The following is a 15,753-nucleotide window of genomic DNA, read 5'->3' on the forward strand; positions in this document are numbered from 1 at the left end:
ATTTATTTATTTATTTATTTATTTATTTATTTGAGAGAGAGAGAATGAGAGACAGAGAGCATGAGAGGGAGGAGGGTCAGAGGGAGAAGCAGACTCCCTGCCGAGCAGGGAGCCCGATGCGGGACTCGATCCCGGGACTCCAGGATCATGACCTGAGCCGAAGGCAGTCGCTTAACCAACTGAGCCACCCAGGCGCCCTTATGTTGCCATCTTAAACGAGAAACTCAAAATAGTTTTTACAGCAGGTATGGATAATATCTTGACTAAAAATTTAAAAGACAAATATTTCTGAGGATATAGAAAGACCCAAAAGGGGCTATGAATAGTTTGGTGGGAACAAATTAATTCCTACCCTCTGGTGTTTCCATGTTCATTCATTCATCTTTGTAACACTGTGAGGATCACAGAGTTTTGAGTTATAAGACTGAAGTTCAGACCTGGGTTCTAACATTTACAACCACTGGCAAATTACTCAGTCTCTCTGTAGTAGAAGCATATTGGATTATTTGCCTAGCACCTAACCACAAGATTATAATAGAAGCTCCTTATATATTTGATATTATCCAATTTCCTTACCATAGTTCACTAGATCAGTAGATGCTATCCTGGGCCCATGGATTTGTTTTTCTTCTTTCAGATACTTGCAGTAGGTTCAGTCTTTCTCTAGGTGGCTGGACTATAACATGTATGCTCAGGAGGTGTAGGCAGTCATGTTTCTTGCTGTATGGATGGAGATGTAAAAGGTACACATTTGTTGTGAACTAGGCCCAGAGAGAGTAACATAGATGATGGATAGACTAGAGACTTGCTTCTAGTTCATTCCCAATGCCCACCTACATTTCTGCCAAGAGATAAATCTGGATGGTTCTGGAGATGCATTTATTCTCCCATTTTGATAGCATAGCTGAAAGCTGGCTTAGAAGGTTTGAGTTAGCACAACAGTAGAGCATGCCCATATCAGTCACTGAACTCTGAGTTTCTCCCTTTCTAACAAGGCCATTTCTGTGACCTGAATCTTCCAATGTTACATAGTCACATAGATAATTCCTGACCACTGGCCCTATGACTTTGTAGAGCATTATGGGAGCAGGCCTCCTCAGTATTGGAACTTCAGCCTTGGTGAATGCAGATCATCTATACCCTACTTAACTAATGGGATGTTAAGATCCAGAGTGATTACTCCCTCTCCATTACTTATAAAGTTTCCTTTGGTTATCTTTATTTTATAATTGCATTGTGTAGTACTAGTGGTTTGTATTCACATCTCCTTTGCAGGACAATTTCTTTCTTTGAGATAAGGGAATCTATTATTAGTCCTTTTATGGTCAAGTTGGGTTTCTGTTACTAGTAAATCAAAAAGTCACAGCCACATTAACTAAGACCTCTCTAAGCCACAGTGATCTCTTTTAAAGGGCAAACAATACCAAGTGAGACAATAAATATGAAACTATTAGTACACAAAACATATTCTATAAATTTAAGCAGAATATTTCTTGAGGGATCAAGATTATAAAGATAGGCAAATGATGGAAGGATCTTGAAATAAATTACTTTCCCTTATGCAATTTGATTTAGTGATGGGCCAGTTTCAGTATTCTATAAAGATTTGCAAAATTCACTGCACTCTTTAATTCTGTTATATTTGACCTTTTTCTTTCTCTCTCACATTTATCCTACTTATTCTTTTCTATTAATTTTCATTCCCGACTCATTTCTTGTCATCTGTTTATTAGTGCATCTTTTTGATATTTGTTCACTTTATTAATCCTCAAATCGCCTTATTTTTCTTTTAACTTTACAGGCTTTGTACAGTTAGAATGCTTTTGGCTACTAGCAACCTCTCTATACCCTCAACCTGGACTCTGACTAAAACAACACATAACTTTATTATTTCACATAAGATGAAGTCTGCAGGTTGATGAGTCTATAGTTGGTTAAGTTAGAATCTAAACAAGATGCCAGGGGTCCACATTTTTCTGCCTTGCCCCTCTCCCCTCTTCAGCCTGTTGGGTTTTGTTCTGAAGCTGCCATCCCTTATGATCAGAGGTTGCTCCTTGCTGTTCTGGTTGCCATATCACAAAACAACACCCAGACAAAAAGACTCCTTTTCTTCATTTGTGTCTTTTCGTAATCAACAAATGCTTTCCTAGAAGCCCCCAGAGACTTTTTCTCATGGTTGCACAGCATGGCAATTCATAAACCAACTGTCAGCAAGGGGGGAAGGATTAGTGGTACTAGCTTCAGAAGTGAAATGCATATTGTTACATTAATGGAAAGTTTTGCCTGTCCATATTTAGATTCCTTTGGGAATGTAGAGGACAAGGCAGAAATAAAGAGATGTCCAGAACTTTTAATCACCGCAAAGCTATGATGCTGTCCCATATAAAGCAGAGTGTACATTCTCTTGGTCCTTAGTCTGGCCCCTCAATGTTCTTACATGATTGTGTGTCTTTTGGGTCATGTTTAAATCCTGGCTCTCTCCATTACTGCTTTATGATATGGGTAATTAACTCAGTTTCCTTATTTAGAAATAGGGATAATAATAGCACCACATTCACAGCGTTGTTTTGAATATTAAGGGAGTTAATATAAGAAAACCAGTTAGAATGGTGTCTGGCTATAGGAAGTAATCAATAAATTGTACATACACACACATTTATCCATCAATTCATATTTATATAAATTGAACTGAATGGCAGAGGAATCAAGATGTTGTCAAGGTAAGGTATGGTTACATTCATGCTGAATCCTCATTCATAATCCTCATAGCAAGGATGCAGCTATGAGCCCACCATTCCTAGCAGTGGGGGATTCAGAGTGCCTCAGTCTTGAGAGGCCATGGTTCTAGGCAGCCCTACATATCAACTTTGGAAAGTAACACTGTCACTCTGTGTAGATAAAACAGAGGACCACACAGCAAAGCTAATGCCATGGGATGAATTGCCTAAAGCTTCTACCTCTAAGACTTCAAGCTGCAGGGAAAAATCAGCCTCAAGTCAATGAGATATTCATGAGTAAGCCCAGAACATCTGAACTGATACTGTGCTAGGGTGACCATGAGGTTCCATCTGCTTATTACACATGGCCCAGGATTGGAAAACTTGACAGTCAGAATGCCATGGTTTGGAGCAAAGGAAGCCTGACTATTCTTAGAAAGCTTTAAATCATAATTAAGAGTATGAAGGAAGAGATGTCAGAGCACAATAGACTTAATCTTCAAAAGTCAAAATTTAGATAATTATATTGTGATTAATTATGGAAATGCAAAGCTCCAAGAAGAAAATGGGTAAGATTCTGAGTGAACACTCATAGCAGCAGATAGGGACAAGAGTGAGAGAAAACCTGGTTTGCTCCTGCTAAAATAGTTCCATTTTAATCCCTAATAGTGGCAGATATCTTTTTCTTCAAACCAGTTTCCTATTGTTATTATTTTTTGAGATTCAACCAACAACATTTTCCATTTTTACTTGCATTTAAGTGCAGTCGTAGGACAGAATTCTGGCCAATGGAAAATTGATGGAAGTAACGTACATCACGTCTATGAGTGGCCTATAGAAACTTCCTTTCAAGATCAATCCCCCTTCCCTTTCTGGCTGGTTGAATGGAGACAAGCTTTTAGTCTCTCTCCTCAGAGCAACCTAGAGAATCATGTGGTGAAGACAGCAGGCCCTCAAGAAGTCTACTAGAGAGCACCCTCCATCCCTCCCTATTGCCTGTCTTCCTCCCACACACAGAACACCAAATTGAACTGTTAGGTGAGCAAGAAATAATTGTGGTGTTTTTATTTTATGTCATTTCATTGTGTTAAGTCACGAAGATTTCAAGCCTTATCTAATATGGCAGCTAGCAAACATCTCAACAAATATGCCCAAGGCTTTGTGGGCCTGGGGAAACAGATGACATACCTAACTATGATACCAACTGTTTGTGTTTTTTCTTTCCTTATTTAATCTATCTTTTCTATGCATATCTTTTATTTTTAGGGAGTCCCAAAGAATGAAATTCCTAAGGTTACAAAAGAGAGGCTGATGGGCAGGATTGGGGCACAGACATTTTGTTTGGCCTGTGTAGTAATTAAATGTTGTTTGGATTCATTGTCAACACACACACACACACATTTTCATGTCTGGCATCTCTGGAAAAAAACGAATATTCCATAACACCGTGGATGACACTATTGGCCTGGCCAAGAGGACGCCTTCTGTCAATGGAGCATGAGGTCTCCATTTGCCACCATCCCCAACCCTCTTAACTGTGCCATGGCTAGCCCACATCCCCCGTGTACATTTTCTGCCAGGACTCTGGAGCCCTTAGGACTTGTTAGCCCTTTTCTTCGAAAGGAGTACTTACTGCTTTCTGAGAAGTGTTCTTTTGTTTCTCTAAGTGTTTTCTCCCAGTGACACTTCAAATGCCCTTCTCAGCTCTACAGGGCAGGATGGGGTTTTCCTTCTTTTGTGCATCTGCAGTACTAATGGGCATAGAATCAGCATTTAACATGGAATCTGAAAGCTGCCAAGCCTCTCCTCTGACTTTCCACTTGGGGGGCTTTGTCATCTATCCACAATAACTACGGTGGACCTTTCCTGCTGCATTTCTTTTAAACCCCTTTGAAACCCTTGTTCAGATACTGGACATGCAAGGCAATGAGCATCAAGACGATGGAGCCACCAAGAACTGTGACCCTTTCTCTTGCCCTGAGATGTGGAACTATTAATTACTGCAGACCATGCCTCACTGCACTGATGCCGGGAACAACATAATGAAGTCCTGCGCAGACACTCAGAAAGAATACCCTATCATTAGCTATTCACACAGACAGATAAGGCTGGGAAAGGGCAAACTGGAGCTTGGATAAAGTGCTCCTTTAAGGATATCTAGGGAGATGAGGAGTGTTCCTTTAAAAGAAGGCTTGTCTTAAAGAGAGTCACTTGCAATGATTAAATGTAGTATTATATGAGTAACATGCTTTAAAGCAACAACTCATGGGGACAGCCTGATATCCTTTATGGCCAAAGCAATCTGAGGAAATGGTTTAAATTCTTCATTTATTACCATTTTTGTGTAATTTTTAGAGAATTGCAATAAGATTGTCCCATTTCCTCACAGCTCTCTCTTGGTGACCTTACCAAAATCTAAGTTTCTATATCTGAGTCTAAATGAATGGATCAGACCTGTATTAAGTCAGGGCCAGCGAGAGAAATGGGCACTCTGTAATGGAAGTAATTTCAAATTCCCACAAAGCTCTCTTTGGTTTCCCCCTTTTCCATCTAGCATGCTAATCGCCATCTGGCTACAGTGGCAGCATCTGCCCTTCAAATAACCCCTTTTCTTCTCAGGCCAGGGTTGTGCTCTTACTGTTTTGGGACTGAACCTCTCCTGTGTCACCCTCCTGACTAATGTGCTTTTCTATGAATAATATCATAAGTCACAGTTTTTTCCCCCCCTTTTTCTTTCAGACTAACTGGGTAATTCAAGTTTCATTTTCCCTCTCTGGGTATTTAAAGGCCAGTCCTTCAGACCAATTTCAGTCATCTATTACTGGTGAGCCAATTTCTTGAGTGGCCTATTTGCAGAGCTGGTTCTGTAAGCTTGAGCCTGTTCCCCCAGCCAGGCCCCAACATTGCATGTGGAATTTGTTCAGGCAAAGTAGTTCTTAGAGCATATAACGAATATCATGGAGTCAGTCTCACTAACTGGTCAGGCTATTTCCAGTATCAGTCAGGCACTGACTGAGGCTTCTACTGAGTCTCTAATATTATGGATTTGGTAAATCTCAAGGATTAACCAAACTACCCTGACACATTCCAACCCATGACTTCCTTTCTTTCTAATTGTGTGCAGAAATAGAACAGAATATGGCAACAGGAAGAGGTTAGATGGTTCTCGGATAGCTCAGGAATTGCATGATATATTTTCTCCTGCTGGATAGGATAGGTGACAGGATTAGGGAGAGGAAGCAACTCTGTTAACATGTCTTACGCCATTTTGGTAATAAGCAAATATAGGATTTGGATCCAAGCTAATGTATATAAATATTTATACTAGTGCACATTTGTTCCTATTTTCATGCACGTTTATGGAATCTTAGTATTTTGTAATCACAGCTTATATGCATAATCATGACATAAAACCGTCTGTGATTGACAACAAGTGAAATCCTGTGTATGGCAAGTGAATCTGATATTCCATCCACTGTTTAGTATATAGTCACCTACAAAATCCTATTTGTGAAATGTGAAATTTGGATTTGTATATACCTTTTTCTGAGTCTGGAAAGAGATGGTATTTCCTCACTTTATGCATGTTGCTCAGTGTTTGTCTTTCTGATCTGACTCCCTGATTATTAGTAAAATTGAGGTGTTTGAAAATGATTGCTGGAAGGTTTGCAGTTTTTAAAAGGAAGGATAGGAAGCATCTAAGGAAGAAAGAGGCTTTGGAATGATATGATAAAGAGAACAAACCCCACAATATTCTGGTTTCTATAAATAATATGAATATCAGTGGTCATGGAGGTAGCCATAGAGTTGAGACAGCAGTTGCAAGAGACTTTCCTCCTCTTCCTTGGAACATTTACATATTTGGTAACTATATTTTTTAAATGAATAATGGGGCCATGTAATATGATGATTTGAATATTCATTGAGGATCTGTCTTTGGTACAAAAATTTTATGTGTAATGGCACAGAAATTTAAATTCAGATCTCAGAAAAACATATATTCTTATTTTGAATTTTACTCAATATCCTAGTGAGAATATTAATCTTATTGATTAATACTAGTTAATGAGAAAGCTTTGACGAGCACCTCTGTGTATTTTGTGTGTGTGTGTTGGTCTCCTAGACTCAGTCCCTTTATTTTCATTGTTTTCCTTAGAATGGTAAGAATTTCAGGCCTGGTAGGAGAGGAGGCTTACACGAAGGATAAAATAGAAAACCAAATGAGAGAAAGCAGGTTCCAAGAACTCATAAGCATGCTTCTGTTCAGGCTGGTGAGAGATAAAAATCAGCCATTTGGTAACACTTTTCAGCTATTAATCCTGAGTTTAGCAATACATGTTACTGATGGACAAGCATCTTTCAGCTGAGGTTAACTAATAATCATAATATCACTTACTAAATGCTCACGATATGCCGGGCATGCTAACCACACCCTCTGGACTATCTTGTTTAGCCCTTACAACATCCATATGAGGTGAGTACCATTATCTTATCATATAAGGAAACAGCTTTAGAGAGATTATTCCATCTCACTGATTCTGAAGCACACATTGTTTTACATTTACATTTTATTTTCTCAGACATCATGCTGCATCTTCGAATTGATGGGAGTTTTACTACTGCTCTAGCCAGCTAGCAGTCATGACAGTTGTCATTGTCTGTTTGGTCATAAACATCAGTGCCAGGATGAAAACTTACAGAATGTGTGCCAAGTGTATGGAAGAAAATCCCAGAGGCAGCCGTGGGATCTTAATCCCATGAAGCAAATAGTTGTGGATATGGTGAGAAAGGAGGTACATCAGACTGATTTAGCATCATTCCTAAAGTTGGAGTTAAAATAGCCTAGCTCTGCAGAACTGTAAAGCCGGCATCTGTTGTTCTCTGTGAATTTTCTTACGAAATGCTGCACTGTCCATGCTCTCAATAGACTGATGGTCACTGGATGATACAGTGTGGAAAAACATGGACATTCATGACTCTGGGTCTAACACGATTCAGAAGAGTCAGATTCTACATGTGAACAAGTTTTAGAAATATATTAACTAATTTCTTTTATACAACATACACACAGAAGTGATCCATGATGAAAATCTGCGGCTAATTAAATTTAAAATAGCTCTTTCATTAATTCTAACATAAAATGTTTCATAGATAAAAAGCATTATGTCATAGTCTACAATACCTAGTATCTTCATTCATTATAATATAGTAAAAGACATAAAGGTTTGTCTGGCTTTAGAGACCAAGTTCAGAATATTAGGCCACAAGGTATTCACTAATACTATGTTAAAAATTTCTTTGTTGAGGACAAGCATGGGAAGACCATTCACCATTTGGTGAAGGCACAGCTCTTTCACTAATTTAGCTTGTCAACTCCTTACAACAATGTGATACTTGCTGGTTTATGGTGGGTTCCCTGGGAAAGGACTCTGAGTGGAAATATTCGTGCAAGAAGTTTGCTGGGGAGTGGGAGGGCTCACACCTCTGGCCACTATGCCATGACTGCTGTATTTGTCTATTTACTGTTAATGCTGGGCAAGGAGTACTCAGACATACTTCAGTGGATTACCTGGATATCAGACATCTGTCCCTACTGCAGAGCAGCAGCTCTATCTCCTCATGACAATCATAGTCTATCACCCCTACCAGGATGGTGACTCTTTGTCTTGCTTGCTGGTCTCTTGGCTTGAGGACCATAAAGTGGGTGCAGATATCACTGTGAATGGCAGTGGGTTGGGGGGTAGTACTGAGGTAAGGGGAACAGATTCCTCTGTCCTTGGGCACAGAAAACCAACAATGGTTCAAAAGAGTGACTAGCATATAAAAGAGCCAGCACTAGAACTCTGCCAGAGGGACTGGAGAAGGACAGAGTTTACATTCCTCTTCCACCTTAAAGCCCAGAGCAGGTCCAGATGCCATAATCAGCTTGCTGCCTCAGTGAGTTCTGGGTCCACAAGCCCACATGCTGAGGCACAGGAAAAAAAGGCCACTTTTTTGTTTGTTTTCTTCAAAAGGTCATGGTTTAAAAGATCAATTAACTTATAAAAGAGTCAACCCTAAAACTCTGTCAAAGAGTGGGAGGAGCTGCTAGACTCCTCTCTGGGTGGAAGGGGCTGACTGACACAGTCTGTGCTCCCTACCTTCCTTCACCTTGAAAGTAGCGACCAGTGTACACAGTCTGGGTATCCTAACTGGCCTGTTGCCTAAGTGAGCCTTAGACCCTAGCCCACACAAGTTCCAGCCATCTTATCAAGGCGGCCACAGGGTGATGCACACTAGAGCCCTAGACTTTGTGCCAATGTGACAGAGGTGCAAAGCAAAATGGAACACTCCAGGCCTCAGATGGCTTGCTAAGGCACCCCTGGTGCAGAGCACTCTGGAATCTCCCAGCTGACAGGTTTTGGGTCCAGCTTCCCTGCCTGGGTGCACCCTGTGTGGCATGCCCAAGGAGCCCCAGGCCCATGCTTGCATCAGTTTTAGCCACCCTGGCATGCTACCCCCTGCACTGAGCACCTTAGGTTACCATGGCTTATACCCAGTGTAGCTTTAGCTGTCCTTTCAGGTCACCCTCAGAGGGGAGAGCCCCAGAACAACCTGGCTAGCAACCGTTTCAGCTGTCCTGCCAGGGAACATTTTGTGTGGAGAGCCCACAGTTCATACCAGATTGTGCCCCTTTAACTTTCGTTGTACCCCTTGCACAGAGTGCCCTAGGACCTCCTGGCTTATGCCCATGCTGGCTCCAGTCACCCTTTAAGGGCACCCTCTGTGTGGAGAGTCCTGGAATACCCTAGTTTATATCCACTTCACCATCCTACCAACCAAGGCACCCTCTGTGTGGAGAGCACTGGGTCCCCCCAGGTAGCACCCACTTTAGGTTCAGCTATACTGCTAGGGAACCTTTTGCACAGAGCACTCTAGACCTCCCAACCCACCCACTGCCTCAGCTTCAGCTACCCTGCCAAGGCACCTCCTCCACAGAGCACCCTGGGACACTCCAACTTGTGCCTATTTCAACTTCACCTGTTCTGCTAAGGTGCCCTCAGCACATAGAACTCTAGGGCACCCTAGCCTGCATTGACTTCAGTTTTAGCTTTCCTGACATGGTGCCCATTACCTGGAAAGCTCCAAGACCTGCGGCCTACAGCAGCCAGGAAAGGTCACAAAGCACATACAGTCTATATAGGGGATGACCAAACACAAGACCATTCCTTTAAATTTAGGAGAATTAGTGTTGTGCCTAATCCACACACACACAAAACAAAAACAAAACAAAACAAAAAACCAGACAAAATGTGACATAGATATATGCTCCAAAAGAAAGAATAAGAAAAAACTTCAGAAAAATAACTAAATGAGGGGCTTCTGGGTGGCTCAGTCGTTAAGCATCTGCCTTCGGCTCAGGTCATGATCCCAGCATCCTGGGATCGAGTCCCGCATCGGGCTCCCTGCTCCACAGGAAGCCTGCTTCTCCCTCTGCCTCCCTCTCTCTGCTTGTATTCCCTCTTTCTCTCTCTCTGTGTCAAATAAATAAAAAAAAAATCTAAAAAAAAAAAAAAGAAAAAAAGAAAAATAACTAAATGAAACAGAGATAAGCAATATGCCTGATGAGAATTTAAAGATAGTCAGTGGGCTGGAAAAAACAGTGGAAGAACTCAGTGAGACCTTCAATAAAGAGATGGAAAATACTAAAAAGAACCAATCAGAGCTGAAGAATATAACTGAAATGAAAAACATAGTAGAGGGAACCAACAGTAGATTAGAGGATGCAGAAGAATGTATCAGTGATATGGAAGACAGGGTAATGGAAAACACACAGCTGAGGAGCAAAAAGAGAAAAGAATTTTTAAAAAATGAAGATAGAGAAATCTCTTGGACAACATCAAACATTGACACTGTAGAGGTCCCAGAAGAAGAGAGAGAGGGGTAAAAAATTTATTTATTTCTATAATTTGTGTGTGTATGTATACATAAGTTATATGTATTAAGAAATGTATTAAGAAATAATAGCTAAGAACTTCCCTAAACTAGTGAAGGAAATAGATGCCCAATTCCAAAAAACAGAGTTCCAAACAAGATGAACCCAAGGAGGTCCACACCATGACACATAATGTCAAAGACTAAAGATAAAGAGAATATTAAAAGCAGCAACAGACAAGCAAAAAGTTACTTAGAAGGAAAAAGTTATAAGGTCATCAGCTGATTTTTCAGCAGAAATTTTGAAAGCCAGAATAAAGTGGCATGAAATACTCAAAATGCTGAAAGGAAAAAACTCACAACCAAGAATACCCAGCAGGGTTATCATTCAGATTTGAAGGAGAGAGAGTTTCCCAAATAAACAAAAGTTAAAGGAGATAATGGCCACTAAACCAGCCTTACAAGAAATGTTAAATGGACTTCTATAAGTGAAAAAGAAATAGGCATAATTAGATGTAAGAAAATAAAGAATAAAAAGAAAATATGACAGCATATACATAAAATGTGGAGGAAGTAGTAAAAAAATGGAAGTCTTTTTTTTCTTTTTTTAGAATATGTTTTAACTTATATAACCAATGACCATCAACTTAATATAGACTGCTATTTACTTAGGATGTTACATATAAACCTCATGGTAACCATAAACCCAAAATTTACAATAGCTATTAAAAAATAAAAAGGAAGCCAAATATAACACTACAGAAATTCATCCAACTCAAAGAAAGAGAACAAAAGAAGAATAAAGGAACAGAGAAGAATTACAAAAACCACCAGAAAAAAAAAATAAAATGGAAATAAGTACACACCTATAAATACTTTAAATGTAAGTGGTTTAAATGCTCCAATCAAAAGGCATAGGGTTTTGGAATGGGTAAAAATATAAGGCCCATCTATATGCTGCTTATAGGAGACTCACTTCAGACCTGACGACACATACAGGCTAAAAGAAAAAGGATGGAAAAATATTTACCATGAAAGTGGAAGCAAAAAATAAAGTTGGGGTAACAATACTTATATAAAATAGACCTTAAAACAAAGACTGTAATAAGAGACAAAGAAGGGCATTTCATAATGATAAAAGAGATCAATCCAACAAGACGATATATCTGTGCACCCAACACTGGCACCTAAATACATAAAGCAAATATTAATGGGGATAAAAACACACCACTTACATCAATGGACAGATCATCCACATAGAAAATCAACAAGGAAACCATGTCTTGGGGCGCCTGGGTGGCTCAGTTGGTTAAGCGGCTGCCTTTAGCTCAGGTCATGATCTCAGGGTCCTTTGATCGAGCCCCGCATCAGACTCCCTGCTCAGCCGGGAGTCTGCTTCTCCCTCTGCCCCTCTCCCCCTGCTTGTGCTCTGTCTCTGTCTCTCTCAAATAAATAAATAAAATCTTAAAAAAAAAAAAAAAGGAAACAATGTCTTTGAATGACACATTAGACCAGATGGACATTACAGATATAATTCAGAACATTCCATTCAAACACAACAGAATACGCATTCTTTTCAAGTGCATATGGAGCATTCACCAGACCAGATCACATTAGGTCAAAAAATAAGCCTCTAGAAATTTATTTTTTATTTATTTTTAAAGAGTTTATTTATTCATTTGAGACAGAGCGAGCGAGTGAGCATGAGCGGGGGGGGAGGGGCAAAGGGAGAGGGAGAAGCAGACTCCCTGCTGAACAGGGAGTCTGATGCGGGACTTGATGTCAGGACCCTGAGATCATGACCTGAGCTGGAGGCAGACCCTTAACCGACTGAGCCACCCAGGCACTCAAGCCTCTAGAAATTTAATAAGATTGAAGTCATGCCATGCATTTTTTCCAACTACAATGGTACAAAATTAGAAATCCATCACAAGAAAAAAACTGGAAAAAACACAAACACATGGAGGCTAAACATGATATAAACTACCAATGGCCCAATGAAGCAATCAAGAAGAAATTAAAAAAAAAAATACGAGACAAATGAAAATGAAAACACAGGGGCTCTAAATCTTTGAGAGGCGGTGAAAGCAGTTCAAAGAGGGAAATATGCTGTGATACAGGCCTACTTCAAGAAACAAGAAAAAGCTCAAATAAACTAAGCTTACACCTAAAGGAACTAAAAAACAAACAAACAAAAAAACAGATCAAAATCCAAGGCAAGTAGAAGGAAAGAAATAATAAAGATCAGAGCAGAAATAAATGACTTGGAGACTAATAAAATAATAGAAAGATCAATGAAACCAAGAGCTGATTCTTTGAAAAGATAAACAAAATTGATAAACCCTTAGCCAGACTGAGCAAGAAAAAAAGAGAAAGGACCCAAATAAATAAAATCAGAAATGAGAGAGGAGAAGTAATAACTGACACCACAAAAATACAAAGGATTGTAAGAGAATACCAGGAAAAGTTTTATGCCAACAAATTAGCCAACCTAGAAGAAACAGATACATTCCTAGAAACGTACCATCTTCCAAACTGAATGAGGAAGAAATAGAAACTTGAATAGACTGATTACTAGTAATGAAATTAAATCAGTTATCAAAAAGCTACCAAAAAATAAAAGTCCAGGACTAGATAGATTCACTAGCATTTAAAGAAGAGTTAATACTTATTCTCCTCAAAGTATTTCAAAAAACAGAAGAGTAAGGAAATCTCCCATTCTACAAGGCCAGCATTACTCTGATAGCAGACAAGTCACTGCAAAACAAACAAACAAAACCAGACACTGCAAAAACAAAACACCAAAAAATCCCCCAAAACACCAAAACAAAACTGCAAGCCAATATCCCTGATAAACATAGATGCAAAATCCTCAACAAAATATTAGCAAACTGCATTCAACAGTACGTTGAAAGGATCATTCACAATGATCAAGTGAGATTAATTTCAGAAACGCAATAATGGTTCAATATTTACAAAACAATGTGATATACCACGTAGATAAAACAAAGGATAAAAATTATATGATCATCTCAATAAATGCAGAAAAGCGTCTGACAAAGTTCAACATCCACTCATCCATAAAAAAAATCTCAACAAAGTAGGTTTGGAGGAAACATACCTCAACATAATAAAGGCCTACAGCTAACATTATACCCACTGGTGAAAACTGAGAGCTTTTCCTCTAAGATCAAGAACAAGACAAAGATGTCCACTCTCACTACTTTTATTGAACACAGAAAGTCCTAGCCACAGCAATCAGACCAGAAAAAGAAACTAGAGGCATTCATAAGAATGCACTCCCCCCGCCCAAAAAAGGATGAGATCATGCCATTAGTGACACCTGGATGTACCTAGAGGGTATTATGCTAATTGGAATAAGTCAGATTGAGAAAGACAAATACCCCTGTGATTCCAGTCATATTTGGAACTAAAACAAATTAAACAAACACAAAAAAAGTAAAGAAGTTAAACTGCCACTATTTATAGATGACATGACACTATACTTAGAAGATCCTAAAGACGCCACCAAAAGAAGTACTAGAAATAATAAATGAATTCATAAAGTTTGTAGGATACAAAATTAATATATGGAAATCAGCAGCATTTCTATATATTATTAATGAAGTAGCAGAAAGTAAAATTAAGAAAACAACACCATTTACAGTTGTATCAAAAATAATAAAATACCTAGGAATAACATAGCCAAAGAGGTGCAAGACCTCTCTCTGAAAACTATAAAACACTGATGAAAGAAACTGAAGATGACATAAACAAATGGAAAGATATTCCATTCTCATGAATTGCAAGGACAAGTACTGATAAAATGTCCACGCTACCCAAAGCAATCTAGAGATTTAATGCAATCCCAATCAAAATACCAACAGCATTTTTCACACTAGAAAAAATAATCCTAAAATTTGTATGGAACCATAAAAGACTCTGAATAGCCAAAGCAGTCTTGAGAAAGAAAAACAAAGCTGGAGATAATTACAATTCCAGAGCTCAAGATATACTACAAAGCTGTAGTAATCAGAGCAGTATGGTACTGGCACAAAAACAGACACAGAGATCAATGAAACAGGATAGAGAGCCTAGAAATAAACTTACAATTATATGGGAAATTAATCGATTACAAAGGAGGGAAGACTATACAATATGGAGAAGACAGTCTCTTCAATAAATAGTTCTGGGAAAATTGAACAGCAACATATAAAAGAATGAGACTGGACCACTTTCTAACACCATACACAATATAAACTCAAAATGGATTAAAGACCTAAATAGAAGTCCTGAAACCATAAATCTCCTAGAAGAGAACATAGGCAGTAATTACTCTGATTGGCTATAGCAACATTTTTCTAGATATGTATCTTCAGGCAAGGGTACGAAATGCAAAAATAAACTATTAGGACTAAAAATACAAAGCGTTTGCACAGCAAAGGAAACCATCAACAAACCAAAAAGGCAACCTACTCAATGGAAAAAGATATTTGCAAATGATATATCTGATAAGTTCTCTATATATTTTGTATATTAACCCTTTAACACCAAAAATACCCCAAAACCAAAAAACCAAAAAAACAAAACAAAAAACTCCAAAAAACAATCCAATTAAAAAAGAGAGGACATGAATAGACATTCTTCCAAAGAGGTCATATAGATGGCCGACAGATACGTGAAAATATGCTCAATACCACTAATCATCAGAAAAATCCGATCAAAATCACAATGTGATATCATTTTATACTGGTTAGAATGGTTAAATCAAATAGATAAGAAATAACAAGTGTTGGTGAGGATGTGGAGAAGAGGGAACCCTGGTGCACTGTTGGTGGGAATGTAGATTGTTACTGCCACTGTGGAAAACAGTATGGAGTTTCCTCAAAAAATTTTAAATAGGAGTACCATATGATCTAATATTTCCACTAGCTGGTATTTACCCAAAGACAACAAAAACACTAACTGAAAAAGATATATGTACCCCTATGTTGTTTATTGCAGTATTACTTACAATAGCCAAGATATGGAAGCAACCTCAGTGTCCACAGATAGACAACTGGATAAGGAAGCTGTGGTGTACACATACAATGGAATGTTGCCATTAATATAAAAAGGATGA

The 15,753-nt window shown here is 38.8% G+C and overlaps 1 long non-coding RNA gene across 1 annotated transcript; it reads left to right on the forward strand.

Moving 5' to 3' along the window:
• Nucleotides 1-203: 203 nt before the first annotated feature.
• LOC145720639 (uncharacterized) lies at nt 204-8,249 on the forward strand. The gene is made up of 2 exons (XR_014143760.1): nt 204-3,755; nt 7,298-8,249. It is a non-coding gene; the product is annotated as an uncharacterized LOC145720639 (long non-coding RNA).
• Nucleotides 8,250-15,753: the final 7,504 nt, after the last annotated feature.

The sequence above is a fragment of the Leptonychotes weddellii genome, chromosome 3 (assembly GCF_054177405.1).
Source record: "Leptonychotes weddellii isolate Sample4059 chromosome 3, ASM5417740v2, whole genome shotgun sequence".
NCBI classification, from domain to species: domain Eukaryota; kingdom Metazoa; phylum Chordata; class Mammalia; order Carnivora; family Phocidae; genus Leptonychotes; species Leptonychotes weddellii.